The 14,299-nt window shown below is 31.0% G+C and overlaps 1 long non-coding RNA gene across 1 annotated transcript; it reads right to left on the bottom strand.

The window, feature by feature from the left end:
• Positions 1-3,080: 3,080 nt before the first annotated feature.
• LOC138886888 (uncharacterized) lies at positions 3,081-13,627 on the bottom strand. Its single transcript, XR_011405834.1, has 3 exons — positions 13,471-13,627; positions 3,274-3,347; positions 3,081-3,189 (listed from the first exon to the last, which is right to left on the bottom strand). It is a non-coding gene; the product is annotated as an uncharacterized lncRNA (long non-coding RNA).
• Positions 13,628-14,299: the final 672 nt, after the last annotated feature.

Here is a 14,299-nt window from a genome sequence, read left to right as displayed (position 1 = left end):
GAAAAATATTTTACAAATCGGATTAAGCCATTTGATAAAGATATTGTAAGTGTTATTTCCATTTATTTAAGTTTCAAACTTAAAACAATGTTGCATTTTCAAGAAAAAATTCAAGTAGCACTTGAATATTTATATGCAAGAGATGGTGCAATGCGAATCTTCTTGTTCTCCACAAGCTAGAGTTCACATCTAGATTTTTGTTTTACATCACTTTTTGATATGCATTTGGAGAAATATCTCCACGAGGTAATAAGTGTCAACATATCTCGGTTCATTTTTTGAATCTTACCCAAGTGTTTCACCGATTCTAATAATTTATAATGTATATATACGAGCTCACGTATATCAATAATACATCGCAGCCATAAAAATTAAGTCGACTAAGTGTCTTGCACTTAGGTCCAACAATACTAGTTTCGCATAAATCCATATTTTTACCATCTAAAATTGATTCCTGAGTTTTAACTAAATCAATCATTATATGTGTTATGAAATCTAGTTGCTTCATTAGAAATTCCAAACGACCTTATTTAAATAAACGCAACACTATTTATTTCCTCTTCCAATAAACTTTCTAATTTCATGACTACTTTTATATATGTGGACAATAACTTGCGTCGAGAAAATAAAATCAAGACCGAAAAATATTGCAACAATCGTAGTATTTTATTTCGAATATTTGAGTGTTACAATCTCTATGAATCCTCTGATTCTACTTTTTCACAATAAATAAAAGAGCTTTTGAGCTTAATCTTGAATTTTATTTTATTTTAATCCAAGTGCTTGAGGCCTGATCTTGATCTTGACGTATTTTTAATCCAAGGGCTTGCTTGCAGCTTGTTCTTGAATCTTTGTCTTGATCTTTTAATCCTTAGAACACTTGAATGCTAGTAGCTTTTAGAGAAATCTGCAGTGTTTGATCCACGAGCTCTCTCTTGCTTCTTGTTATAACTTCTGGTGTCTTTTCTGGGTTATGAAGACCCCTATTTATAGTTGTCGAAGGGAGGAGTTATGATAAGAACAAACTCTTTCTAACCAAACAAATTGAAGTGTGACATGGCCGCATTTGATTGGCCAGAACATGTCACTTGCACACGTGGCGCGATTTCATTGGCCTTTTAGTGTGACTTGGCATGCCTTGTCATTTTGACATGTGGCATGATCCTATTGGCTCTTCCGTTTGACTTGGCGCGGCACGGCATTTGACACGTGGCACCAACACTACAAAAAATTGCTTATTTTGTGGGGGTTATTTTAACAATTTGTGACGGTTTTCAACCTCTACAAAATGTATTGCGGAGGTTTTAAAAAACGCCACAGTTATGAGTGCCACGAGCAATATTGAGGTAGTTTTTTAAAACCCCCATGACGACCCCCACAAATTGAATTTTTAATTTGCAGGGGTTTTCAGAGACAATTAATGGCGATTTATAACCTCCACAAAATAATACCAATGTTTAAAAAAAATTACTTGTGGGGGTTTATAATCCCCTTAATATGATCTCACTATTTAAAACAAATAATGAATTGTGGAATTAAATAAATAATTTTATTGAATAATAACATAAATCAAACTTCATTACAAACAACCATAATAACAATTAACAAACATCAATTGAAATCCCCATCATCGTTACAAATAACCATAATAACAATTAACAAACACCAGTTGTTCAAATCCCTATCAAACTAAACTAATACTAACTCATGCAAGGTAACTCAAATATGTATTATTCGGAATGGAAACTTATAGTACTATGTATTTGCTTGGCGATTTATATTGTTGTCACCCAATGATACTCTTGATGTCACTCGATGATCCTCTTACTTCACAGGTAAAGTAGATTCACTGTCAAGCTGAAATAATGAAATAAAAATATTTGATGAGAAACTTGTAGGCCAGTAGCATTTCTCTGATGATATGTCAATCATAGTAGGTGAACATATCCAAAATGCTCAAATTTAGTTACAGAGAAAGGGAAAGTACGGGTTACATAAAAAAGAAACAAAATAAAAATCTTCTAGCGAATAAAGTTGTCACTTGATTTAGAAAGGGCATTATGCTGGAGTTGTTAGAAATTCACACAGTAAGAGCTTAATTACATATTTATTGCCTCGTATATCATAACAAAACTCAGTTGCACAAATACCACTGCCTTTCTAGATTTGAAAAATATTAGTGCCCAAATATAGTTAAACTCAATTGGCTAACATTAGAACTAGAATCAAACAAATAAAGTATTATAAGTTGGTAATCCAACACAATGACTAACAAAGTATAACTTGCATTAAAATCAAACCAATGCCAAAACCATTTAAAGTTAACATCAAAAAAGTGAAGTCAATTTTAACAATGTTCACGACAGCAAAATATGGTTAAACTAATTAAGTAATTTGTACCTATCCATCAATTAACTAAATCGTTAAACACGTCAAACCAGTGTCGAAATCGTTTGGACTAAATTCAAACAAAAAAAAAAGGTGCCAAAACTTGAACTGAAAAAATAGAATTTATATACTACTAGCTTACACGACATCTCATTTCTTGAGGACATAATCAAATCTTTGAAGGCATGGATTCCCCTAGTATATGTATCAGTAACGACTGCAAAAGATTATGGAACAAATTACTCTATATTACTTGACACTATATGAGGGAAAGACGGGAAAGGACTGAAAATTTAGGAGATAACTTATGTGACATCTGAACTATCGAAATTCTTTAATGTTTGGCTGATTAGTTTCTTTCAGTTGTTCTTCTTCATCAATTAACCATATCACAGTATTCTTCAAAACTACCACTTTAATGCAAATCCAAAAGTCTAGTGCTTTAAGAAAACAATATTGGTAGGCTAATTAAAATAGTTAGTACCTGTAGTTCATGTAATTGGAGTTGGAAAAGTTGCTAGCAGAATCAATTCTCACAGTAAGAATGCCAGGGATCTTTGTTGTTTCTTATATTGCAGTATCATTCTGTAAACAATAGTGTCAAGAGATAAAAGAAATTCATAGGCAATCAATTTATTTAAGCTGTGAGTTTAGACTTATATCTCAAGTTTTTATTTATCTGTAGCCATATAGCAAGATGTCATTGAACTAACCATGTTCATTTGTTCTGAAGGCTACCATTTTTTCGTTTCAATCCAACTGGATTCAGTGCTGCAAGTATTCTTCAATGGTTATAGCTTCCTATAATAAAAAGTATGTTACTATATAAATTAAGTCATCTCTAAAAAGAATGTCTAGCCAAAAAAGTTAATAAACATAACTTACTCCTCAATGCTATCATACAGCTCACCAGACCTTTGCACTGGTGGAGGATTTATCTTGCGATGGATGTGCATCACCTTGACATTATAAACAAAATGCAAGGCACAACAAAAAAATTATTGACCAATAAAATAAGAATCATTAAAATTTGATTTCCTGTTATTAAATTCAACTATCTAAAGCAACATTAAAGAGCAGGGCAGAAAAGCCCACACTCGTAGAGCCCTTATTGCACAAGGATAGAAACAAGTTGTCTGTCAAAGGATAAGAGTGGTGGCCAGGTTGCTCCAGTAACGAATTCATAGATAAATTGCTCAAAAGTACTATTGAAATAGTTCTGGATAAACAAAGTCCAAACACATTTGTACATGTAAACAAAAATACAGATAACTCCAATCATCCTTAAAGATAAAAGATCTTCCAAATACTACCTAATACAAATACACACTGCAACATTATGCATCTACAGCTACGAATTTTGTGCTACGAATAAAAAAAGCGTGGCTATTATCTAGCAATAGCCATAAAAATTGAAATTCCCTAGCTGTTCACAATTTGGTGAAATTTCTTAGCTACAAAAAGTAAATTGGCAAAGCTAATTCCTACTTTTTGTTATAGTTGGTTAATATCGTGACAATAATTGCGAAAATAGCTACACATTTACTGCTACATTATAAATGTGTAGCTAATTGTTAGTTTTTGCCACGCATTTAATTTATTGTAGCAATAATAAATATTTAGCCACAATAAATTATGTCAAATAAAATATCGAATATATTTGCTTCAAGTTATAAAAATCGTGGCAATAATTGGCTCAATAGCTACGATAAATATCATGGCAAAATAATATAGCCACGAATTTATATAGCTACAATAAATATTGTAGCTAATTCTAAGTTTTGATATGCATATGAAGTCACTGTAGCAATTGTAATCTTTTAGCCACGATACATTTGTTTGCACATAATACCATAGCTAAAAAAATAGTCTTGCTACAATTTTCAAAGATTGTAGCAACTGTTGGGACATATGTGCTCAGGAAAAGCCTACACGAGACAACTCAATGAAAAATTTATTTTAAAAGCTTATTAAAAATTTTGACACGCAAAGAGCATCTAAAATTATAAAACTTCATAATAGATAATTTCTTAATTGAGTTTTTCCTTATCAAGAGACATAGATACATTTGTATCTATAAAAAGAGGACAAACGTTTTACACGCCTTGCGACAATTATGAAACAAAATTATAAAGAGTAGGAAGATAAATGTTTAGTCACTAATTCATTAGTTGGAATGAATGCAAGGGACTTTGGTTGAATTTGTTAGAGTATAAATTCAAGTGTGAAATTTATTAAAATTCTTATAATCACATAGCTATTCCTAAATCAAGTGGCATGCATCGAGAATCTATTTCTATAAACAACTATTCTATGTTTAACAATATTTATTTATTAATTTAATAAAAAATTCGCCATAGTTTCCCCTGAGAATCCATCAACATAACACCTGGTAGAAAAGATCATTCAACTCAATCCAACACTATTGAATATTAATTCATATTCAATTAGAGTAATTCACCAATATAATAAAGTAATACATAAATTCTTTAAAATAATAAAGAACTAAACACCGTCTCTCAAATAAATAAGTAAAATTTTAACATTACTTGAGGATAAACAAATATGCATATAAGACTTTTAAATATTTTACAGTAATAAATCTTCATCATCAGTTTCAGGTTCTGATTCGATGTCTTCAATAATATCATCATCTAAGGTAACATTAGTGCTAATAACATCAAGATCATTTCTTCTCCAGTTCATAAAGTCTTCATCTTCATCAAATGTACCCGAGAACTCTTGAGCATTTTGTTGAAAAGTTTCTTCACTGAGAGCACCACCAGTAAAATAAGTAGAATGACCATTCAAGACAATGGAACAATTGAGATGAAGATTATCCTTGACATAAAAAACTTGTTCTGCTTGAGATGCAAGAACAAATGGTTCATTTGTTGCTAGCTTTCGTTTAGTATTGACACTAACAAAGCCATGTTTATCTATCTTCACTCCTTTTCCAATGTGATCAACATCCAACCAATCACACTTAAATAAAACAATCCGTTTACCTTCAAGATATTGAAGTTCTACTATTTCGGTCAAAGTACCATAATAATTTATATTTTGGCCATTCATTATTCCTCGTACTAAAACACAACTATTTTGCTTCACCCTATTTCCTTCGAGTTGTTTAGTATGAAATCTAAAATCATTTATCTCATTCCCTTTGAATTTTTGGACTCCATCAAAAGGACCTCTAGCCAAAGAATACAACTTGCAACTTACTTGTGAATTTCTTTCTTGCGCATTTGCACAATCTGTATAATAATAAATAAATAAAATAATGATGCTAAAGAAGTATTACAAATAAAAATTAACAAAGTAATGAAAACTTACTCAATGGAAAAATCAATCATCGAAGTTCATGTTCCTATTATTCTATTCATACTCAGTCACGTACTCACTGTTTAAAATAACCATAATAATTGAGAAAAGGCTAACAAAATTAAGCAGAAATGTACAATGGCATAAAGAAACATACCGTAAAAATGGTTGAACTTCTTCACAATTTCTCAAAACATAAAGATGAGCTTGTTTTCGCTCAAGCTCTTCAAGATTTCTGGATGTATCTCCTAATAAAATGGCAACCCTTTGTTCAAAATTTGATAATCTACTGAATGGCTCAACCTGATCACCTTCACAAATTTTGTCCACTGGATTATCTCTTTCCCTCTTCCATGTAAATACCTTGAACAAAATATCACACTTTCTTCAACAATATATCCTTCTGCAATAGTATATAAACTAATCAATACATACTCAAAATGCTCCCGGATCATCCAAAATCCGATCCGAGCATACGCCCAACTCCGAAATCATCATGCGAACCTATTGGAACCGTCAAATCTCGATTCCTAGGTCGTTTACTCAAAATATTGACCAAAGTCAAACTCAGCCTTTTTAGCTAACCTTAAGGAACTACTTGTTCCGATTTCAACCCGAACCCTTCCAAATCCCGAACTAACCATCCCTGCAAGTCATAAAATAATAAAATCACATAGGGGAGTCTTATTTAGGAGATCGGAGTTCTAGAAATCAAAACGACCGGTCTGGTCCCTAAATGAGAGTTTAAGTTTTAGAAATTGGACCGTAGTCGGAGCAGTGTGAAAACGACCTCAGGATGGAATTCCGTTGGTTCTATTAGCTCCGTTGGGTGATTTCGAGGATACCGAGAGATCTCCAGCATAGATATCGAGGATACTAAGAGATCCTTGGGATACTGAGAGATCCCCGGCACACATATTGAGGATACTAAGAGATCCTCGGGATACTGAGAGATCCCCGGTACACATATTGAGGATACTAAGAGATCCTCGGGATACTAAGAGATCCCCGATTGTTATCTCTATGTTGAGTTGTACTCCTTTCCGTGATTATTTTGTGTCTGTTATAGTTGTTGTTGTTCTTTCTATTATGTATTATTTCTTACTATTGCACTTAATTATGGTGTCTTATTCTACATTGTTATACCTTATATTTTATTTAATCTCAGTAGGGACCTGACTTTTCTCGTCACTACCCGACCGAGGTTAGGCTTGGCACTTACTGAGTACCACTGTGGTGTACTCATTCCCTTTTTGCGCATGTTTTTCATGTGCAGATCCAGGTACTTCGACTCAGTCCTATCACCCTTGAGGCGAGGTATTTTCATAGAGACTTCGAGGTATATCTGCCGTGTCTGCAGACTGAAGAGTCCCTTTCTATTCGCAGTATTAATATAGCCATTCTGTATTTTCATTTTGATAGACATTCTAGAGTTAGAGCTTTTATGTATCTCTTAGCTTATGATTCATGGGGTTCCGTATTTTGGGAGTGTTAGGTTGAGATTTTGTATTGTTAAATGTCAGGCGGCATCTTAAACACTGTTTCTTTTTGTTATATCAGATTTTAATTATTTTCCTTTCGCAACTGTTTTCGTTTCCGCATTTGTTAGGCTTATCTAGTCGTAGATACTAGGTGCCATCACGATAGTTCACGGAGGGCGAACTGGGGTCGTGACACTTTCACAATAGACAAAATTATAATTTAAGTTACTTTCCTAATATTTAGGACTTTGAAATTAATTTAAATTTTACATATTAAATATTTTCTTATTAATCTACAATTAACTATATTTGTGTCTTCTTGAATGAACTTGAGAATAACTTTTGATTTTTTTTTTTTTAGAAAATTCTTAAATCATCAAGGGTTGTGTGTTTTTACTAATGTCATGACCCAAAATCCATTAAAGGGTCGTGATGGCGCCGGACATCACTGTCAGAAAAGTCAATACATACTCAAAACGCTCCCGGGTCATTCAAAACCTGATCCGAACATACGCCCAAGTCTGAAATCATCATACGAACCAGCTGGAACCTTCAAATCCTGATTCCGAGGTCGTTTCCTCAAAAATCCAATCTTAGTCAATTCTTCCAACTTAAGGTTTCCAGAAATAAGAATTCTCTTTTCAAATCGACTCCGAACTTCCCGAAATTCAATTCCGATCACGCGTACGAGTCATAATACCTGAAATGAAGCTGCTCATGGCCTAAAACCGCAGATCAACGCGCTAGAGCTCAAAACGACCGGTCGGGTCGTTACAACTAAAACTAAAAAGAAAGCACGATCACTTGTAAAGTTGAATTGATAAAATTATAATTATATGGTTCGAAATGTCATTCGCCTTTTTTACCCTTTAAAAATTATAATTGTAACTATATTAAAAGCACGAAGGCCCTTAGTGAAATGTCGTTCGCTTTTTTTACTCTTTAAAAATATATTTTACTAGGATAATATTGTATTTTAACTATTCTCCTAATATTTAAAAAATTTAAATTAACTAAAATTTTGGTTATAATATTTTTTCATATTTGAACTATACAAAACTACTTATATTTAAAACTTTCAAAATTTATTATAAATACACCACTTCGACTCTTCTAGATCTTTTTACCTAACTAATAATCGTGCTCTAACATTTACAAAAAAACTAATATTTAAGAATTTGGATTCAACTATAATTCCTTTAAAATGGTAAGAAGGAAATTGTCCCAACTTTTGCCGTGAGATATTTTTTCCTAAAACTTTGCTGCTCAACAAACCAAAAAAGAAAAAAAGGAAATCTTTCAACCAAACGGTACCAAAGGATTCTCTAACAAAATTTTATTGTTAATTTAATTCCTTTGAAATATGTTCATTAAGCTTAGGGTTTTTTTTTTTTTTTGCCAAAATATCAGAATAAATTTTTAGAAAAACAAAGTATCCTAAAAATAAATAAAAAAGAAAACTATATTTCCAAAAGGAACAAATTTGCCGTCAAATAATAATTTGTTATACTTAAAAAAATATGGGGCTTCTTTTTTGTGGTTATTGATTATTAGGAGGGAAACATGAATTCTCTTTTTGAAATACATGAATTAACAAAAATAAAAGAATTCCCTCCATATTTTCCCTCTAAATATTTTGTGCCTAAATTAAAGCCTCCTAATTCTATTAGAGAGTAATATGCTGTTCCTTTTCTATAGAAAGATTAGAGTGCAAAAAAACCTTAAAACACTAAAAGGACAAAAGAAAGCCAAAAAGTGAGGTGTAGATTTTTTATTACTTGTCTGAAGCAACTTGTCATCACTAGAAGCAAAGGTTCTAATTTCTTTCTATGTCTCTGTTCCAATTTATGCATTATACATTTAAATTTCTGTTATTTTGTTTAATTCTGCATACTTAGGCAAATTTTCTTGTTCTTAGATTATCGGCACATATCCCTTTTTTTACTTTTTGGTTCAACTTTGTTAAGAAATGGAATCCTAGTGATTTCTTTTTGTGATATCTTAAATATATGAAATTTACTTCTTCTTCTTTGTTACTTTTGAAATTTTGGGGCTGTAAGTATGTGTTGATTGGTCTATATTTGTTTTCTTTCATGTCTGTTTGATTTTTTATTTTAAAGCATTGTGAAGAATTTGTCCGAAAATTCTGAACTCTTAAAGTTCACTGTTAGATACCGTATACTAATTAAAAAGATGTGATTATACAATGGGGGTACAATATTTCTGAAAGTTCAAGTGATATATAAACTTTGTTACTATAGTATTTATCATGTTATAAGTATACAGTTTGAGGTTTTATTCAATTCTTAAAGTTGGCTACTAAGTACTTACAGAAATATCATTTATATTTGTATTTATGATAATTTATTTTAGTGTCTTACAAATTCTTATTTGTAACCAGACATGAGTAGGAATGATTTTTGGAAAAAAACTAATCGCTTGACTGATAATCGTGACTCGGAACCTGTTAAGAGTTCTAAGAAGTCGTCTATTGACGAAAACTTGCTCACGCAATCTGTAGAAGAACTTGTTTATCCGGGTAATTGTAATATGATTATTGTGCAATATTGAATTTGTCATTAAATCTTTTTTCTCATTATATAAATTTGTGTCTTTGTTTATTCATATTAAGCTAATTCATCTTCAATAATTTTCTCGGAAGCACGGACATGATAAGGGAGAAAGAAATTAGCTATCACTATGGTGGCCATTTGTATTCTCCCCTTCTAGAAAATATGTAGGTGGTCATTTGAAGAAAATAAATATTGATGTTGATTTTATATCTTTCTTTGACCTATTGGATGACTTAAAAGAGTATTGTAACTTCAATATTTGTGAGGGGGATAAGTTCTTTTATTTGAGAGGTGATAGAATTATTAGTGATTATGATGGGCTAGTTGAATGTCATGACGATCAAGATATTAAAAACATGCTTGTTAGTTATAGAATGCATAAAGAAAGGCCTATTGAGATTTATACACTGCTGAAAAATGATATTTTTATGAGTATTTCTCTTGGAGAAAATAGTTCTAGGGGTAATGAGTCTGAAGAGGTGACAGAATCAGTTGTAGAAGCACACGAATCAGCAAATTCAGTAGGTAATCACTATTTTTATTGATCTTAATTACTTCTATCGATATTTTTACTTGACGTTATTTATTTAACCTTCGTAGGTTCCAACGCTGTGAAAAGAAAAACTAGAGGTCCTACACGGTGTGTGAAAATAATTAACTTACAAGAGGGACAAAAATTACCGGTGGAATTTGATAAAGATCATCAAGCTATCGGTGAGAATGCAAGCAAATTAATTTGGTTTTTGGGACAAACAGTTAGAAGCCGAACTTGTTGCCCTTTAAAGGTAAATGGTTGGAAAGAGATTGAGCAAGATAAGATCGACCATATGTGGGAAATTGTCTTGGTAAGAAAAACTAACAAACTAATAATTTATAATATTTTATAATTTCTTATGGTTTAATAATTACTAGAATATATGATTATAAACTTTGATTGTATTTTTTTTATATAGGAAAAGTTTGATTTTGATGTGTCCGAGGGAAGAAAAAGCACAATTCTTGGCAAAATGAGTGACCTCTTAAAGAAGAAGTATTTTGATTCAAAAGCCAATTACCAACTTCGCCTACGAAACAAGCCTAAACTTGTTGCCGTAGATGAATGGAAATATTTGGTCAATCTTTGGAGTGATGTCGACTTTCAGGTATTTAAATTGTAAATTAATTTGTTTCTGCCTTTTTATTATTATGTGTTTCATATTTTGAGGATCTCAAGTTTAATTAAGAAAATTAATTATGGGCGTGTTTGAGATAACTAAAACTGTTTTACTCTAAATTATTATTTTTGTGATTCATGATTTGGATTCCAAATAAAATTAAGCTCTCTTTTTATCACTAACATTTTCTTATATAAGAGCACGATACTTTTATTGTGTTTGTATTTCATATTCGATTTGCTAGTTTTTATAAGTAAATCCAAGGGCATATTAAGCTCTCTTTTATAACTGGCTTTTCTTTAGTAACTAATGTTCTTAATTTTTTTTTCAATTTTTATTTAGAAGAAGAGCACACAAAACAAGCCAAATAGATCGAAACATTCCTTGCCTCCATACATTGGGACCAAAAGTTATGCAAGACTTAGATACGAAATGGTATGAACGTTGTAATAATATTTTTAGAACAAATTTAGAAGAACTATATTCACATATTTTATTCATTTAATGATAATGATTATTTTTCCGCAGGAGCAAAAAAATGGAAAAGCTCTTTCTCGTGTTGAAGTTTTTATGGAATCCCGCAAGAGAAAAAAAGGAAAACAAGTTGATGCTTTTCAACAAGATGTTATTGTAATGTCAATGTGTTCTCTTTTCTTTTTATCTCCTTTTATATTACACATTTGTACTTATATTTAATTGATTTGCATTTTTTGATTGTAGGACCAATTTTACCAATTTAAAAAGCAACAAAAAGAAGGAGAAATTTCTTTAAATGATGATGATATCTTCGAAAAAGTGCTCGGGCCCAAAAATGGATATCTTCGTGCGTATGGACCCTAAAAGAATATCAGTGAATATTTTGGTAGTAGACCAACAAAAGTACAACTTATAAAGTAACTAGAATTGACCAGAAAAGAGGCAAATGAGTGTGTGGAAGAAGTTAAAAGGGAAGCTAAGGAACAAGTTGAAGAAATCAAGAAAGATATGAATAATCAACTAGCAGAGATGAATAAATAATGGGAAGAAAAATTTCGAATGATACTTGCAGCACAAGGTCTACAACAAAATGATATAGATCTAACGGTAAGTAACTTATTAGATTTTTATTACTATTTTTTTATATTAGTAATTTAGTATATATGTGATTTCTTTTAGGTAATATTCATATTAAAAATAAAATTTAATTTTTTATATAAAAAATACTTCATTGTATCATTTAGTTATATGCTCTTTTTTCTATTGTTATTGTAGCCTGTGGAGGAATTATAAAAGCATCAAGGTCAATGGGCACGTGAATAATGTTTTTCCTCTTGTCAAAGCTTATTGTTATGTTTCAAACGATGTTTTAATATTTGGAATGATATTGTTGAACCTTTGTTAAATTTTGTTTATTACGTAATTGAAGATCTTATGCTACAGTTGCCTATGTGTTTCACTATCAAATTTTGATTATATTTCTAAATAGGCTTTATATGAATTATTGTGACTAATAATGCTTGTGGCAGATTTTTAATTAGTAGCAATGAATTTTTAAATTTGTAGCTAAACATATATATTGCAACATAATAAAAACGTAGCTATATATTTTTTTATTTTCATAGCAAAAATGAAGAAATTTATTGCTACGATTTTATGCTTCATGGCAAAAGAGAATGGAATATTAGCTATGGTTTTTTCAATTTGTAGCTAAACATATACTCCTACAATAGCCACGTATCAAGAACATGGCTATTCATTTTCAATTTCGTAGCAAATGATGAAAATCATTTGCTATAGTTCTATATATTTCATGATTAAAAGTATGAAATATTAGCTACAATATGAAAAGGTTTATGACAAATACTTCAATTCATAGCTACGGAGTTTTTAAATTGTAGCTAAACATGAGTACTATTGCCACAAGACTAAGCTCTAGAAATAGTCACAAAATTTGAGTTTGCATAGCAAATAAATTAAATCTTTTGCTACAACACAAAAATTCGTGGCTACAATATGAAGATAACTACAAATTTGATCATTGTGGCAAAAGAATAAAATCACTTGCTATAAGTATATTTTTGGTAGCAAAAACCTTTTACCATCATCGCTTCAACATAAAAAATTTCCGTAGCAATAAGTATTAGTCTTTAGCCACAGATCATATAAAATCTGTAGCTGAGTTTTAGCTACGCTACATTTTGCTATGAATGCTACGAAAAAAAATATTGTGGCTAAAGTGTTTTGCCATGAAAATTTTCATATTTAGCTACAATGCTTTTCATAGCTATAGATATGTAATGTTATAGTGACACAACCTCTCAGTAGAGATCCTTCTTTTCAAAAGCCCGCACTCATTTCCTCCACAACGACTCTTAAAAGGGTAAGACTTGCGATCGAACCTCGAAAACAAAGGAACCCACACAACAATTGAAGCAAAATATAACCCAGTACTTGTAATAATATATTAATCAAATTCTAAAGGCATATCGAGAATAATTTCGGGTACGAACTCTACATTAGAAAGTAAACAAAGACGATTTAGAGCAAAGAAGAGTATGATAAAGTACAGACCTTTATTGTTCGGATTGCGCCGAATTATTTTGTAGAGATGATGATGACGAGAGGGAATTGAGCCCTGCTATTATGAAAAAAGAAAATTAAACCCTAATTTGTGAGTTGAAGAGAGGGAACTAATTGTGGGCTTGGGAAAAAAGCGGGGGAAAGGAGAGGGAATTTTTCCCGGTTCCATAATTTTGAGTCTAATATCCAAATTACCCCCTAATGTGCAGAGTAAAACCTATAAAGATGGTGGCTGATATCGTCTTTTAATATCTTTCTTTTCTCCATTTTTCTCTTTCATTTCCTTTTTACTATTTAAATTTAAAAATTGGAAAATATAACTAAATTACTAACAAATAATAAATTAAAATATAGAACAAACTCACAACAACTCATAAAAATATTTCATTTAATATTCAAAATGCTAAATATCCATGACTAGATAAAACGTAACAAAGTTGTAATATTACAAATATTATTTGTTTAAATTCAAAAGTCCTACTATACAAAAAATAAAAGACATTTGTGTTCATCATGTCCAACTTTAATCCTAAAAAAATAACAAAAATTGCTTCCGACTAAAGAGTCTAGGGTCGAATCCACCGACAAATGACGCTTACCTATAACTATTTAATATAATTAACAAAACATGTTCAAATAATTTTCGAGTTATAAAAATTGTAATTTGTATTTAAGATATTGATTAACAAATGTTAAAGCAATAAAAATAAGTAACTAAGTAAATGAAGGTATTTTTCAATAAGTGTCTAACGTGTTTCCTATCATTTTGTCGAACTATTCTTTATTGATCATGAATTATCTCTCGATCAAAAGCAGTATT

This window comes from Nicotiana sylvestris, chromosome 3 (assembly GCF_000393655.2).
Source record: "Nicotiana sylvestris chromosome 3, ASM39365v2, whole genome shotgun sequence".
NCBI classification, from domain to species: domain Eukaryota; kingdom Viridiplantae; phylum Streptophyta; class Magnoliopsida; order Solanales; family Solanaceae; genus Nicotiana; species Nicotiana sylvestris.
Note: the sequence above shows the minus strand (reverse complement) of the source record. Positions and strands in the feature narration are given on the sequence as shown.